Consider the following 18,055-nt stretch of genomic DNA (forward strand, 5'->3'; position numbering starts at 1 on the left):
GCTTGTCATCATTACAAGTAGCATTTTCCACCCAAAAAAAGTGGTTTTCATCCCCAATAGAAATCGTTTTCTCTACAAATGGTCCCCTGTAGCAACATATGAAACACTCTTATTGGAATACCTCTTTCCCTCTTCAAAATAAGGACATTTCCAACAGAAATATCGATTTCTGACAAATTTTAGAAGAATGGCACACAAATATCAGTACCTATCCCAGAAATAAAAAGTTCTCTCCTAAGAATCATTCTTTATCCCTGCAAAAACATGGTTTTCTCACCAAAATTATGCTTTTTATCCCTTTAAAATAGCGCTGTTTCCCAGAAATACTGGTTTTCATCCCCAGAAGAAGACATTTTCTCTACAAAATGAAGCTTTGTAGCAAAATAGGACACATTGCTTCCAGAATACCTTTTCTCTTCTACAAATTGAGGATATTACTAACAGAAACACCTTTTCTCCTCTACAAAATAAGGACATTTCCAACAGATATATCCTTTTCTGACAGATTTTAGAAAAATTTCACAGGAATATCAATACTTATACCAGAAATAAAAAGGTCTCTTCTAGGTATCACTCTTTACCCTTGCAAATATATGCTTTTCTTACTCAAATAATGTTTTTCATCTCTACAAACGGTATTTTCTAGACATAAAGGTGGTTTTCATCACCAAAAGAAATCGATTTCTCTTCAAAATTAGCGTTTGTAGCCAAATATGACACATTGTTTCCAGAATAACTCTTTTCATCTAAAAAAGAATGACATTTCCAACAGAAATATCCATTTCTGACAGATTTTAGAAGTAGGTCACATGAATATCAATACTTATCCCAGAAATGAAAAGTACACTCTTAGGTATCACTCTTCATCCTTGCAAAACTATGGTTTTCTTCCCAAACTAATGCTTTTCATCCCTACAAATAGCAATTTCTCCCTAAATTACTGGTTTTCATCCCCAAAAGAAGACACATTCTCTTTAAAATGATGCTTTGTAACAAATGATGACTCACTGATTCCAGAATATCTCTCTTCCCCTACAAAATAATGACATTAGCATAAGAATTATCCATTTCAGACAAATTTCCGATGTATTTCACACTAATATCAAGACTTACACCAGAAAAAAATGTGTTCTCTCTTAGGTATCACTCTTGAATCTTGCAAAAAATTCATTTTCTTACCAATACAAAGCTTGTCATCATTACAAGTAGCATTTTCTACCCAAACAAGTGGTTTTCATCCCCAATAGAAATCGTTTTCTCTACAAATGGTCCCCTGTAGCAACATATGAAACACTGTTATTGGAATACCTCTTTCCCTCTTCAAAATAAGGCCATTTCCAACAGAAATATCGATTTCTGACAAATTTTAGAAGAATGGCACACAAATATCAGTACCTATCCCAGAAATAAAAAGTTCTCTCCTAAGAATCATTCTTTATCCTTGCAAAAGCATGGTTTTCTCACCAAAATTATGCTTTTTATCCCTTTACAATAGCGTTGTCTCCCAGAAATACTGGTTTCCATCCCCAGAAGAAGACATTTTCTCTACAAAATGAAGCTTTGTAGCAAAATAGGACACATTGCTTCCAGAATACCTTTTCTCTTCTACAAATTGAGGACATTACTAACAGAAACACCTTTTCTCCTCTACAAAATAAGGACATTTCCAACAGATATATCCTTTTCTGACAGATTTTAGAAAAATTTCACAGGAATATCAATACTTATACCAGAAATAAAAAGGTCTCTCTTAGGTATCACTCTTTACCCTTGCAAAAATATTCTTTTCTTACCCAAATAATGATTTTCATCTCTACAAACAGCATTTTCTAGACATAAAGGTGGTTTTCATCAGCAAAAGAAATCGATTTCTCTTCAAAATTAGCGTTTGTAGCCAAATATGACACACTGTTTCCAGAATAACTCTTTTCATCTAAAAAAGAATGACATTTCCAACAGAAATATCCATTTCTGACAGATTTTAGAAGTAGGTCACATGAATATCAATACCTATCTTAGAAATGAAAAGTACACTCTTAGGTATCACTCTTCATCCTTGCAAAACTCTGGTTTTCTTCCCAAACTAATGCTTTTCATCCCTACAAATAGCAATTTCTCCCTAAATTACTGGTTTTCATCCCCAAAAGAAGACACATTCTCTTTAAAATGATGCTTTGTAACAAATGATGACTCACTGATTCCAGAATATCTCTCTTCCCCTACAAAATAATGACATTAGCATAAGAATTATCCATTTCAGACAAATTTCCGATGTATTTCACACTAATATCAAGAATTACACCAGAAAAAAATGTGTGGTCTCTCTTTGGTATCAATCTTGAATCTTTCCAAAATTTCATTTTCTTAGCAATACAAAGCTTGCCATCATTACAAGTAGCATTTTTTACCCAAAAAACTGGTTTTCATTCTCAATGGAAATCGTTTTCTCTACAAATGGTCCCCTGTAGCAACATATGAAACACTGTTATTGGAATACCTCTTTCCCTCTTCAAAATAAGGCAATTTCCAACAGAAATATCGATTTCTGACAAATTTTAGAAGAATGGCACACAAATATCAGTACCTATTCCAGAAATAAAAAGTTCTCTCCTAAGAATCTTTTTTATCCTTGCAAAAACATGGTTTTCTCACCAAAATTATGCTTTTTATCCCTTTAAAATAGCGTTGTCTCCCAGAAATACTGGTTTTCATCCCCAGAAGAAGACATTTTCTCTACAAAATGAAGCTTTGTAGCAAAATAGGACACATTGCTTCCAGAATACCTTTTCTCTTCTACAAATTGAGGACATTACTAACAGAAACACCTTTTCTCCTCTACAAAATAAGGGCATTTCCAACAGATATATCGTTTTTCTACATATTTTAGAAAAATTTCACAGGAATATCAATACTTATACCAGAAATAAAAAGGTCTCTCTTAGGTATCACTCTTTACCCTTGCAAAAATATGCTTTTCTTACCAAAATAATGTTTTTCATCTCTACAAACAGCATTTTCTAGACATAAATGTGGTTTTCATCACCAAAAGAAATCGATTTCTCTTCAAAATTAGCGTTTGTAGCCAAATATGACACATTGTTTCCAGAATAACTCTTTTCATCTATAAAAGAATGACATTTCCAACAGAAATATCCATTTCTGTCAGATTTTAGAAGTAGGTCGCGTGAATATCAATACTTATCCCAGAAATGAAAAGTACACTCTTAGGTATCACTCTTCATCCTTGCAAAACTATGGTTTTCTTCCCAAACTAATGCTTTTCATCCCTACAAATAGCAATTTCTCCCTAAATTACTGGTTTTCATCCCCAAAAGAAGACACATTCTCTTTAAAATGATGCTTTGTAACAAATGATGACTCACTGATTCCAGAATATCTGTCTTCTCCTACAAAATAATGACATTAACATAAGAATTATCCATTTCTTGCAAATTTCCGATGTATTTCACACTAATATCAAGACTTACACCAGAAAAAAATGTGTTCTCTCTTAGGTATCACTCTTGAATCTTGCAAAATATTCATTTTCTTACCAATACAAAGCTTGTCATCATTACAAGTAGCATTTTCTACCCAAAAAAGTGGTTTTCATCCCCAATAGAAATCGTTTTCTCTACAAATGGTCCCCTGTAGCAACATATGAAACACTCTTATTGGAATACCTCTTTCCCTCTTCAAAATAAGGCCATTTCCAACAGAAATATCGATTTCTGACAAATTTTAGAAGAATGGCACACAAATATCAGTACCTATCCCAGAAATAAAAAGTTCTCTCCTAATAATCATTCTTTATCCTTGCAAAAACATGGTTTTCTCACCAAAATTATGCTTTTTATCCCTTTAAAATAGCGTTGTCTCCCAGAAATACTGGTTTTCATCCCCAGAAGAAGACATTTTCTCTACAAAATGAAGCTTTGTAGCAAAATAGGACACATTGCTTCCAGAATACATTTTCTCTTCTACAAATTGAGGACATTACTAACAGAAACACCTTTTCTCCTCTACAAAATAAGGGCATTTCCAACAGATATATCCTTTTCTGACAGATTTTAGAAAAATTGCACAGGAATATCAATACTTATACCAGAAATAAAAAGGTCTCTCTTAGGTATCACTCTTTACCCTTGCAAAAATATGCTTTTCTTACACAAATAATGTTTTTCATCTCTACAAACAGCATTTTCTAGACATAAATGTGGTTTTCATCACCAAAAGAAATCGATTTCTCTTCAAAATTAGCGTTTGTAGCCAAATATGACACATTGTTTCCAGAATAACTCTTTTCATCTAAAAAAGAATGACATTTCCAACAGAAATATCCATTTCTGACAGATTTTAGAAGTAGGTCACATGAATATCAATACCTATCTTAGAAATGAAAAGTACACTCTTAGGTATCACTCTTCATCCTTGCAAAACTCTGGTTTTCTTCCCAAACTAATGCTTTTCATCCCTACAAATAGCAATTTCTCCCTAAATTACTGGTTTTCATCCCCAAAAGAAGACACATTCTCTTTAAAATGATGCTTTGTAACAAATGATGACTCACTGATTCCAGAATATCTGTCTTCCCCTACAAAATAATGACATTAACATAAGAATTATCCATTTCAGACAAATTTCCTATGTATTTCACACTAATATCAAGAATTACACCAGAAAAAAAATGTGTTCTCTCTTAGGTATCACTCTTGAATCTTGCAAAAAATTCATTTTCTTACCAATACAAAGCTTGTCATCATTACAAGTAGCATTTTCTACCCAAAAAAGTGGTTTTCATCCCCAATAGAAATCGTTTTCTCTACAAATGGTCCCCTGTAGCAACATATGAAACACTCTTATTGGAATACCTCTTTCCCTCTTCCAAATAAGGACATTTCCAACAGAAATATCGATTTCTGACAAATCTTAGAAGAATGGCACACAAATATCAGTACCTATCCCAGAAATAAAAAGTTCTCTCCTAAGAATCATTCTTTATCCTTGCAAAAACATGGTTTTCTCACCAAAATTATGCTTTTTATCCCTTTAAAATAGCGCTGTTTCCCAGAAATACTGGTTTTCATCCCCAGAAGAAGACATTTTCTCTACAAAATGAAGCTTTGTAGCAAAATAGGACACATTGCTTCCAGAATACCTTTTCTCTTCTACCAATTGAGGACATTACTAACAGAAACACCTTTTCTCCTCTACAAAATAAGGACATTTCCAACAGATATATCCTTTTCTGACAGATTTTAGAAAAATTTCACAGGAATATCAATACTTATACCAGAAATAAAAAGGTCTCTCTTAGGTATCACTCTTTACCCTTGCAAAAATATGCTTTTCTTACCCAAATAATGTTTTTCATCTCTACAAACAGCATTTTCTAGACATAAAGGTGGTTTTCATCACCAAAAGATACCGTTTTCTCTTCAAAATTAGCGTTTGTAGCCAAATATGACACATTGTTTCCAGAATAACTCTTTTCATCTAAAAAAGAATGACATTTCCAACAGAAATATCCATTTCTGACAGATTTTAGAAGTAGGTCACATGAATATCAATACCTATCTTAGAAATGAAAAGTACACTCTTAGGTATCACTCTTCATCCTTGCAAAACTATGGTTTTCTTCCCAAACTAATGCTTTTCATCCCTACAAATAGCAATTTCTCCCTAAATTACTGGTTTTCATCCCCAAAAGAAGACACATTCTCTTTAAAATGATGCTTTGTAACAAATGATGACTCATTGATTCCAGAATATCTGTCTTCCCCTACAAAATAATGACATTAACATAAGAATTATCCATTTCAGACAGATTTCCTATGTCTTTCACACTAATATCAAGAATTACACCAGAAAAAAATGTGCTCGCTCTTAGGTATCACTCTCCAATCCTGCAAAAAATTCATTTTCTTACCAATACAAAGCTTGCCATCACTACAAGTAGCATTTTTTACCCAAAAAACTGGTTTTCATTCTCAATGGAAATCGTTTTCTCTACAAATGGTCCCCTGTAGCAACATATGAAACACTCTTATTGGAATACCTCTTTCCCTCTTCAAAATAAGGACATTTCCAACAGAAATATCGATTTCTGACAAATTTTAGAAGAATGGCACACAAATATCAGTACCTATTCCAGAAATAAAAAGTTCTCTCCTAAGAATCATTCTTTATCCTTGCAAAAACATGGTTTTCTCACCAAAATTATGCTTTTTATCCCTTTAAAATAGCGTTGTCTCCCAGAAATACTGGTTTTCATCCCCAGAAGAAGACATTTTCTCTACAAAATGAAGCTTTGTAGCAAAATAGGACACATTGCTTCCAGAATACCTTTTCTCTTCTACAAATTGAGGACATTACTAACAGAAACACCTTTTCTCCTCTACAAAATAAGGGCATCTCCAACAGATATATCCTTTTTCTACATATTTTAGAAAAATTTCACAGGAATATCAATACTTATACCAGAAATAAAAAGGTCTCTCTTAGGTATCACTCTTTACCCTTGCAAAAATATGCTTTTCTTACCAAAATAATGTTTTTCATCTCTACAAACAGCATTTTCTAGACATAAATGTGGTTTTCATCACCAAAAGAAATCGATTTCTCTTCAAAATTAGCGTTTGTAGCCAAATATGACACATTGTTTCCAGAATAACTCTTTTCATCTATAAAAGAATGACATTTCCAACAGAAATATCCATTTCTGTCAGATTTTAGAAGTAGGTCACGTGAATATCAATACTTATCCCAGAAATGAAAAGTACACTCTTAGGTATCACTCTTCATCCTTGCAAAACTATGGTTTTCTTCCCAAACTAATGCTTTTCATCCCTACAAATAGCAATTTCTCCCTAAATTACTGGTTTTCATCCCCAAAAGAAGACACATTCTCTTTAAAATGATGCTTTGTAACAAATGATGACTCACTGATTCCAGAATATCTGTCTTCTCCTACAAAATAATGACATTAACATAAGAATTATCCATTTCTTGCAAATTTCCGATGTATTTCACACTAATATCAAGACTTACACCAGAAAAAAATGTGTTCTCTCTTAGGTATCACTCTTGAATCTTGCAAAATATTCATTTTCTTACCAATACAAAGCTTGTCATCATTACAAGTAGCATTTTCTACCCAAAAAAGTGGTTTTCATCCCCAATAGAAATCGTTTTCTCTACAAATGGTCCCCTGTAGCAACATATGAAACACTCTTATTGGAATACCTCTTTCCCTCTTCAAAATAAGGCCATTTCCAACAGAAATATCGATTTCTGACAAATTTTAGAAGAATGGCACACAAATATCAGTACCTATCCCAGAAATAAAAAGTTCTCTCCTAATAATCATTCTTTATCCTTGCAAAAACATGGTTATCTCACCAAAATTATGCTTTTTATCCCTTTAAAATAGCGTTGTCTCCCAGAAATACTGGTTTTCATCCCCAGAAGAAGACATTTTCTCTACAAAATGAAGCTTTGTAGCAAAATAGGACACATTGCTTCCAGAATACATTTTCTCTTCTACAAATTGAGGACATTACTAACAGAAACACCTTTTCTCCTCTACAAAATAAGGGCATTTCCAACAGATATATCCTTTTCTGACAGATTTTAGAAAAATTTCACAGGAATATCAATACTTATACCAGAAATAAAAAGGTCTCTCTTAGGTATCACTCTTTACCCTTGCAAAAATATGCTTTTCTTACCCAAATAATGTTTTTCATCTCTACAAACAGCATTTTCTAGACATAAAGGTGGTTTTCATCACCAAAAGATACCGTTTTCTCTTCAAAATTAGCGTTTGTAGCCAAATATGACACATTGTTTCCAGAATAACTCTTTTCATCTAAAAAAGAATGACATTTCCAACAGAAATATCCATTTCTGACAGATTTTAGAAGTAGGTCACATGAATATCAATACCTATCTTAGAAATGAAAAGTACACTCTTAGGTATCACTCTTCATCCTTGCAAAACTATGGTTTTCTTCCCAAACTAATGCTTTTCATCCCTACAAATAGCAATTTCTCCCTAAATTACTGGTTTTCATCCCCAAAAGAAGACACATTCTCTTTAAAATGATGCTTTGTAACAAATGATGACTCATTGATTCCAGAATATCTGTCTTCCCCTACAAAATAATGACATTAACATAAGAATTATCCATTTCAGACAGATTTCCTATGTATTTCACACTAATATCAAGACTTACACCAGAAAAAAATGTGTTCTCTCTTAGGTATCACTCTTGAATCTTGCAAAATATTCATTTTCTTACCAATACAAAGCTTGTCATCATTACAAGTAGCATTTTCTACCCAAAAAAGTGGTTTTCATCCCCAATAGAAATCGTTTTCTCTACAAATGGTCCCCTGTAGCAACATATGAAACACTCTTATTGGAATACCTCTTTCCCTCTTCAAAATAAGGCCATTTCCAACAGAAATATCGATTTCTGACAAATTTTAGAAGAATGGCACACAAATATCAGTACCTATCCCAGAAATAAAAAGTTCTCTCCTAATAATCATTCTTTATCCTTGCAAAAACATGGTTATCTCACCAAAATTATGCTTTTTATCCCTTTAAAATAGCGTTGTCTCCCAGAAATACTGGTTTTCATCCCCAGAAGAAGACATTTTCTCTACAAAATGAAGCTTTGTAGCAAAATAGGACACATTGCTTCCAGAATACATTTTCTCTTCTACAAATTGAGGACATTACTAACAGAAACACCTTTTCTCCTCTACAAAATAAGGGCATTTCCAACAGATATATCCTTTTCTGACAGATTTTAGAAAAATTTCACAGGAATATCAATACTTATACCAGAAATAAAAAGGTCTCTCTTAGGTATCACTCTTTACCCTTGCAAAAATATGCTTTTCTTACCCAAATAATGTTTTTCATCTCTACAAACAGCATTTTCTAGACATAAAGGTGGTTTTCATCACCAAAAGATACCGTTTTCTCTTCAAAATTAGCGTTTGTAGCCAAATATGACACATTGTTTCCAGAATAACTCTTTTCATCTAAAAAAGAATGACATTTCCAACAGAAATATCCATTTCTGACAGATTTTAGAAGTAGGTCACATGAATATCAATACCTATCTTAGAAATGAAAAGTACACTCTTAGGTATCACTCTTCATCCTTGCAAAACTATGGTTTTCTTCCCAAACTAATGCTTTTCATCCCTACAAATAGCAATTTCTCCCTAAATTACTGGTTTTCATCCCCAAAAGAAGACACATTCTCTTTAAAATGATGCTTTGTAACAAATGATGACTCATTGATTCCAGAATATCTGTCTTCCCCTACAAAATAATGACATTAGCATAAGAATTATCCATTTCAGACAGATTTCCTATGTATTTCACACTAATATCAAGAATTACACCAGAAAAAAATGTGCTCGCTCTTAGGTATCACTCTCCAATCCTGCAAAAAATTCATTTTCTTAGCAATACAAAGCTTGCCATCATTACAAGTAGCATTTTCTACCCAAAAAAGTGGTTTTCATCCCCAATAGAAATCGTTATCTCTACAAATGGTCCCCTGTAGCAACATATGAAACACTCTTATTGGAATACCTCTTTCCCTCTTCAAAATAAGGCCATTTCCAACAGAAATATCGATTTCTGACAAATTTTAGAAGAATGGCACACAAATATCAGTACCTATCCCAGAAATAAAAAGTTCTCTCCTAATAATCATTCTTTATCCTTGCAAAAACATGGTTTTCTCACCAAAATTATGCTTTTTATCCCTTTAAAATAGCGTTGTCTCCCAGAAATACTGGTTTTCATCCCCAGAAGAAGACATTTTCTCTACAAAATGAAGCTTTGTAGCAAAATAGGACACATTGCTTCCAGAATACATTTTCTCTTCTACAAATTGAGGACATTACTAACAGAAACACCTTTTCTCCTCTACAAAATAAGGGCATTTCCAACAGATATATCCTTTTCTGACAGATTTTAGAAAAATTGCACAGGAATATCAATACTTATACCAGAAATAAAAAGGTCTCTCTTAGGTATCACTCTTTACCCTTGCAAAAATATGCTTTTCTTACCCAAATAATGTTTTTCATCTCTACAAACAGCATTTTCTAGACATAAATGTGGTTTTCATCACCAAAAGAAATCGATTTCTCTTCAAAATTAGCGTTTGTAGCCAAATATGACACATTGTTTCCAGAATAACTCTTTTCATCTAAAAAAGAATGACATTTCCAACAGAAATATCCATTTCTGACAGATTTTAGAAGTAGGTCACATGAATATCAATACCTATCTTAGAAATGAAAAGTACACTCTTAGGTATCACTCTTCATCCTTGCAAAACTCTGGTTTTCTTCCCAAACTAATGCTTTTCATCCCTACAAATAGCAATTTCTCCCTAAATTACTGGTTTTCATCCCCAAAAGAAGACACATTCTCTTTAAAATGATGCTTTGTAACAAATGATGACTCACTGATTCCAGAATATCTGTCTTCCCCTACAAAATAATGACATTAACATAAGAATTATCCATTTCTTGCAAATTTCCGATGTATTTCACACTAATATCAAGAATTACACCAGAAAAAAAATGTGTTCTCTCTTAGGTATCACTCTTGAATCTTGCAAAAAATTCATTTTCTTACCAATACAAAGCTTGTCATCATTACAAGTAGCATTTTCTACCCAAAAAAGTGGTTTTCATCCCCAATAGAAATCGTTTTCTCTACAAATGGTCCCCTGTAGCAACATATGAAACACTCTTATTGGAATACCTCTTTCCCTCTTCAAAATAAGGACATTTCCAACAGAAATATCGATTTCTGACAAATCTTAGAAGAATGGCACACAAATATCAGTACCTATCCCAGAAATAAAAAGTTCTCTCCTAAGAATCATTCTTTATCCTTGCAAAAACATGGTTTTCTCACCAAAATTATGCTTTTTATCCCTTTAAAATAGCGCTGTTTCCCAGAAATACTGGTTTTCATCCCCAGAAGAAGACATTTTCTCTACAAAATGAAGCTTTGTAGCAAAATAGGACACATTGCTTCCAGAATACCTTTTCTCTTCTACCAATTGAGGACATTACTAACAGAAACACCTTTTCTCCTCTACAAAATAAGGACATTTCCAACAGATATATCCTTTTCTGACAGATTTTAGAAAAATTTCACAGGAATATCAATACTTATACCAGAAATAAAAAGGTCTCTCTTAGGTATCACTCTTTACCCTTGCAAAAATATGCTTTTCTTACCCAAATAATGTTTTTCATCTCTACAAACAGCATTTTCTAGACATAAAGGTGGTTTTCATCACCAAAAGATACCGTTTTCTCTTCAAAATTAGCGTTTGTAGCCAAATATGACACATTGTTTCCAGAATAACTCTTTTCATCTAAAAAAGAATGACATTTCCAACAGAAATATCCATTTCTGACAGATTTTAGAAGTAGGTCACATGAATATCAATACCTATCTTAGAAATGAAAAGTACACTCTTAGGTATCACTCTTCATCCTTGCAAAACTATGGTTTTCTTCCCAAACTAATGCTTTTCATCCCTACAAATAGCAATTTCTCCCTAAATTACTGGTTTTCATCCCCAAAAGAAGACACATTCTCTTTAAAATGATGCTTTGTAACAAATGATGACTCATTGATTCCAGAATATCTGTCTTCCCCTACAAAATAATGACATTAACATAAGAATTATCCATTTCAGACAGATTTCCTATGTCTTTCACACTAATATCAAGAATTACACCAGAAAAAAATGTGCTCGCTCTTAGGTATCACTCTCCAATCCTGCAAAAAATTCATTTTCTTACCAATACAAAGCTTGCCATCACTACAAGTAGCATTTTTTACCCAAAAAAGTGGTTTTCATTCTCAATGGAAATCGTTTTCTCTACAAATGGTCCCCTGTAGCAACATATGAAACACTCTTATTGGAATACCTCTTTCCCTCTTCAAAATAAGGACATTTCCAACAGAAATATCGATTTCTGACAAATTTTAGAAGAATGGCACACAAATATCAGTACCTGTTCCAGAAATAAAAAGTTCTCTCCTAAGAATCTTTTTTATCCTTGCAAAAACATGGTTTTCTCACCAAAATTATGCTTTTTATCCCTTTAAAATAGCGTTGTCTCCCAGAAATACTGGTTTTCATCCCCAGAAGAAGACATTTTCTCTACAAAATGAAGCTTTGTAGCAAAATAGGACACATTGCTTCCAGAATACCTTTTCTCTTCTACAAATTGAGGACATTACTAACAGAAACACCTTTTCTCCTCTACAAAATAAGGGCATTTCCAACAGATATATCCTTTTTCTACATATTTTAGAAAAATTTCACAGGAATATCAATACTTATACCAGAAATAAAAAGGTCTCTCTTAGGTATCACTCTTTACCCTTGCAAAAATATGCTTTTCTTACCAAAATAATGTTTTTCATCTCTACAAACAGCATTTTCTAGACATAAATGTGGTTTTCATCACCAAAAGAAATCGATTTCTCTTCAAAATTAGCGTTTGTAGCCAAATATGACACATTGTTTCCAGAATAACTCTTTTCATCTATAAAAGAATGACATTTCCAACAGAAATATCCATTTCTGTCAGATTTTAGAAGTAGGTCACGTGAATATCAATACTTATCCCAGAAATGAAAAGTACACTCTTAGGTATCACTCTTCATCCTTGCAAAACTATGGTTTTCTTCCCAAACTAATGCTTTTCATCCCTACAAATAGCAATTTCTCCCTAAATTACTGGTTTTCATCCCCAAAAGAAGACACATTCTCTTTAAAATGATGCTTTGTAACAAATGATGACTCACTGATTCCAGAATATCTGTCTTCTCCTACAAAATAATGACATTAACATAAGAATTATCCATTTCTTGCAAATTTCCGATGTATTTCACACTAATATCAAGACTTACACCAGAAAAAAATGTGTTCTCTCTTAGGTATCACTCTTGAATCTTGCAAAATATTCATTTTCTTACCAATACAAAGCTTGTCATCATTACAAGTAGCATTTTCTACCCAAAAAAGTGGTTTTCATCCCCAATAGAAATCGTTTTCTCTACAAATGGTCCCCTGTAGCAACATATGAAACACTCTTATTGGAATACCTCTTTCCCTCTTCAAAATAAGGCCATTTCCAACAGAAATATCGATTTCTGACAAATTTTAGAAGAATGGCACACAAATATCAGTACCTATCCCAGAAATAAAAAGTTCTCTCCTAATAATCATTCTTTATCCTTGCAAAAACATGGTTATCTCACCAAAATTATGCTTTTTATCCCTTTAAAATAGCGTTGTCTCCCAGAAATACTGGTTTTCATCCCCAGAAGAAGACATTTTCTCTACAAAATGAAGCTTTGTAGCAAAATAGGACACATTGCTTCCAGAATACATTTTCTCTTCTACAAATTGAGGACATTACTAACAGAAACACCTTTTCTCCTCTACAAAATAAGGGCATTTCCAACAGATATATCCTTTTCTGACAGATTTTAGAAAAATTTCACAGGAATATCAATACTTATACCAGAAATAAAAAGGTCTCTCTTAGGTATCACTCTTTACCCTTGCAAAAATATGCTTTTCTTACCCAAATAATGTTTTTCATCTCTACAAACAGCATTTTCTAGACATAAAGGTGGTTTTCATCACCAAAAGATACCGTTTTCTCTTCAAAATTAGCGTTTGTAGCCAAATATGACACATTGTTTCCAGAATAACTCTTTTCATCTAAAAAAGAATGACATTTCCAACAGAAATATCCATTTCTGACAGATTTTAGAAGTAGGTCACATGAATATCAATACCTATCTTAGAAATGAAAAGTACACTCTTAGGTATCACTCTTCATCCTTGCAAAACTATGGTTTTCTTCCCAAACTAATGCTTTTCATCCCTACAAATAGCAATTTCTCCCTAAATTACTGGTTTTCATCCCCAAAAGAAGACACATTCTCTTTAAAATGATGCTTTGTAACAAATGATGACTCATTGATTCCAGAATATCTGTCTTCCCCTACAAAATAATGACATTAACATAAGAATTATCCATTTCAGACAGATTTCCTATGTATTTCACACTAATATCAAGAATTACACCAGAAAAAAATGTGCTCGCTCTTAGGTATCACTCTCCAATCCTGCAAAAAATTCATTTTCTTAGCAATACAAAGCTTGCCATCATTACAAGTAGCATTTTCTACCCAAAAAAGTGGTTTTCATCCCCAATAGAAATCGTTTTCTCTACAAATGGTCCCCTGTAGCAACATATGAAACACTCTTATTGGAATACCTCTTTCCCTCTTCAAAATAAGGCAATTTCCAACAGAAATATCGATTTCTGACAAATTTTAGAAGAATGGCACACAAATATCAGTACCTATTCCAGAAATAAAAAGTTCTCTCCTAAGAATCTTTTTTATCCTTGCAAAAACATGGTTTTCTCACCAAAATTATGCTTTTTATCCCTTTAAAATAGCGTTGTCTCCCAGAAATACTGGTTTTCATCCCCAGAAGAAGGCATTTTCTCTACAAAATGAAGCTTTGTAGCAAAATAGGACACATTGCTTCCAGAATACCTTTTCTCTTCTACAAATTGAGGACATTACTAACAGAAACACCTTTTCTCCTCTACAAAATAAGGACATTTCCAACAGATATATCCTTTTCTGACAGATTTTAGAAAAATTTCACAGGAATATCAATACTTATACCAGAAATAAAAAGGTCTCTCTTAGGTATCACTCTTTACCCTTGCAAAAATATTCTTTTCTTACCCAAATAATGATTTTCATCTCTACAAACAGCATTTTCTAGACATAAAGGTGGTTTTCATCAGCAAAAGAAATCGATTTCTCTTCAAAATTAGCGTTTGTAGCCAAATATGACACACTGTTTCCAGAATAACTCTTTTCATCTAAAAAAGAATGACATTTCCAACAGAAATATCCATTTCTGACAGATTTTAGAAGTAGGTCACATGAATATCAATACCTATCTTAGAAATGAAAAGTACACTCTTAGGTATCACTCTTCATCCTTGCAAAACTCTGGTTTTCTTCCCAAACTAATGCTTTTCATCCCTACAAATAGCAATTTCTCCCTAAATTACTGGTTTTCATCCCCAAAAGAAGACACATTCTCTTTAAAATGATGCTTTGTAACAAATGATGACTCACTGATTCCAGAATATCTCTCTTCCCCTACAAAATAATGACATTAGCATAAGAATTATCCATTTCAGACAAATTTCCGATGTATTTCACACTAATATCAAGAATTACACCAGAAAAAAATGTGTGGTCTCTCTTTGGTATCAATCTTGAATCTTTCCAAAATTTCATTTTCTTAGCAATACAAAGCTTGCCATCATTACAAGTAGCATTTTTTACCCAAAAAACTGGTTTTCATTCTCAATGGAAATCGTTTTCTCTACAAATGGTCCCCTGTAGCAACATATGAAACACTGTTATTGGAATACCTCTTTCCCTCTTCAAAATAAGGACATTTCCAACAGAAATATCGATTTCTGACAAATTTTAGAAGAATGGCACACAAATATCAGTACCTATTCCAGAAATAAAAAGTTCTCTCCTAAGAATCTTTTTTATCCTTGCAAAAACATGGTTTTCTCACCAAAATTATGCTTTTTATCCCTTTAAAATAGCGTTGTCTCCCAGAAATACTGGTTTTCATCCCCAGAAGAAGACATTTTCTCTACAAAATGAAGCTTTGTAGCAAAATAGGACACATTGCTTCCAGAATACCTTTTCTCTTCTACAAATTGAGGACATTACTAACAGAAACACCTTTTCTCCTCTACAAAATAAGGGCATTTCCAACAGATATATCGTTTTTCTACATATTTTAGAAAAATTTCACAGGAATATCAATACTTATACCAGAAATAAAAAGGTCTCTCTTAGGTATCACTCTTTACCCTTGCAAAAATATGCTTTTCTTACCAAAATAATGTTTTTCATCTCTACAAACAGCATTTTCTAGACATAAATGTGGTTTTCATCACCAAAAGAAATCGATTTCTCTTCAAAATTAGCGTTTGTAGCCAAATATGACACATTGTTTCCAGAATAACTCTTTTCATCTATAAAAGAATGACATTTCCAACAGAAATATCCATTTCTGTCAGATTTTAGAAGTAGGTCACGTGAATATCAATACTTATCCCAGAAATGAAAAGTACACTCTTAGGTATCACTCTTCATCCTTGCAAAACTATGGTTTTCTTCCCAAACTAATGCTTTTCATCCCTACAAATAGCAATTTCTCCCTAAATTACTGGTTTTCATCCCCAAAAGAAGACACATTCTCTTTAAAATGATGCTTTGTAACAAATGATGACTCACTGATTCCAGAATATCTGTCTTCTCCTACAAAATAATGACATTAACATAAGAATTATCCATTTCTTGCAAATTTCCGATGTATTTCACACTAATATCAAGACTTACACCAGAAAAAAATGTGTTCTCTCTTAGGTATCACTCTTGAATCTTGCAAAATATTCATTTTCTTACCAATACAAAGCTTGTCATCATTACAAGTAGCATTTTCTACCCAAAAAAGTGGTTTTCATCCCCAATAGAAATCGTTTTCTCTACAAATGGTCCCCTGTAGCAACATATGAAACACTGTTATTGGAATACCTCTTTCCCTCTTCAAAATAAGGCCATTTCCAACAGAAATATCGATTTCTGACAAATTTTAGAAGAATGGCACACAAATATCAGTACCTATCCCAGAAATAAAAAGTTCTCTCCTAATAATCATTCTTTATCCTTGCAAAAACATGGTTTTCTCACCAAAATTATGCTTTTTATCCCTTTAAAATAGCGTTGTCTCCCAGAAATACTGGTTTTCATCCCCAGAAGAAGACATTTTCTCTACAAAATGAAGCTTTGTAGCAAAATAGGACACATTGCTTCCAGAATACATTTTCTCTTCTACCAATTGAGGACATTACTAACAGAAACACCTTTTCTCCTCTACAAAATAAGGGCATTTCCAACAGATATATCCTTTTCTGACAGATTTTAGAAAAATTGCACAGGAATATCAATACTTATACCAGAAATAAAAAGGTCTCTCTTAGGTATCACTCTTTACCCTTGCAAAAATATGCTTTTCTTACACAAATAATGTTTTTCATCTCTACAAACAGCATTTTCTAGACATAAATGTGGTTTTCATCACCAAAAGAAATCGATTTCTCTTCAAAATTAGCGTTTGTAGCCAAATATGACACATTGTTTCCAGAATAACTCTTTTCATCTAAAAAAGAATGACATTTCCAACAGAAATATCCATTTCTGACAGATTTTAGAAGTAGGTCACATGAATATCAATACCTATCTTAGAAATGAAAAGTACACTCTTAGGTATCACTCTTCATCCTTGCAAAACTCTGGTTTTCTTCCCAAACTAATGCTTTTCATCCCTACAAATAGCAATTTCTCCCTAAATTACTGGTTTTCATCCCCAAAAGAAGACACATTCTCTTTAAAATGATGCTTTGTAACAAATGATGACTCACTGATTCCAGAATATCTGTCTTCCCCTACAAAATAATGACATTAACATAAGAATTATCCATTTCAGACAAAATTCCTATGTATTTCACACTAATATCAAGAATTACACCAGAAAAAAAATGTGTTCTCTCTTAGGTATCACTCTTGAATCTTGCAAAAAATTCATTTTCTTACCAATACAAAGCTTGTCATCATTACAAGTAGCATTTTCTACCCAAAAAAGTGGTTTTCATCCCCAATAGAAATCGTTTTCTCTACAAATGGTCCCCTGTAGCAACATATGAAACACTCTTATTGGAATACCTCTTTCCCTCTTCCAAATAAGGACATTTCCAACAGAAATATCGATTTCTGACAAATCTTAGAAGAATGGCACACAAATATCAGTACCTATCCCAGAAATAAAAAGTTCTCTCCTAAGAATCATTC

Source organism: Coturnix japonica, chromosome 2, assembly GCF_054131305.1.
Source record: "Coturnix japonica strain WE chromosome 2, WE-NBRP24, whole genome shotgun sequence".
Taxonomy (NCBI): Eukaryota; Metazoa; Chordata; class Aves; order Galliformes; family Phasianidae; genus Coturnix; species Coturnix japonica.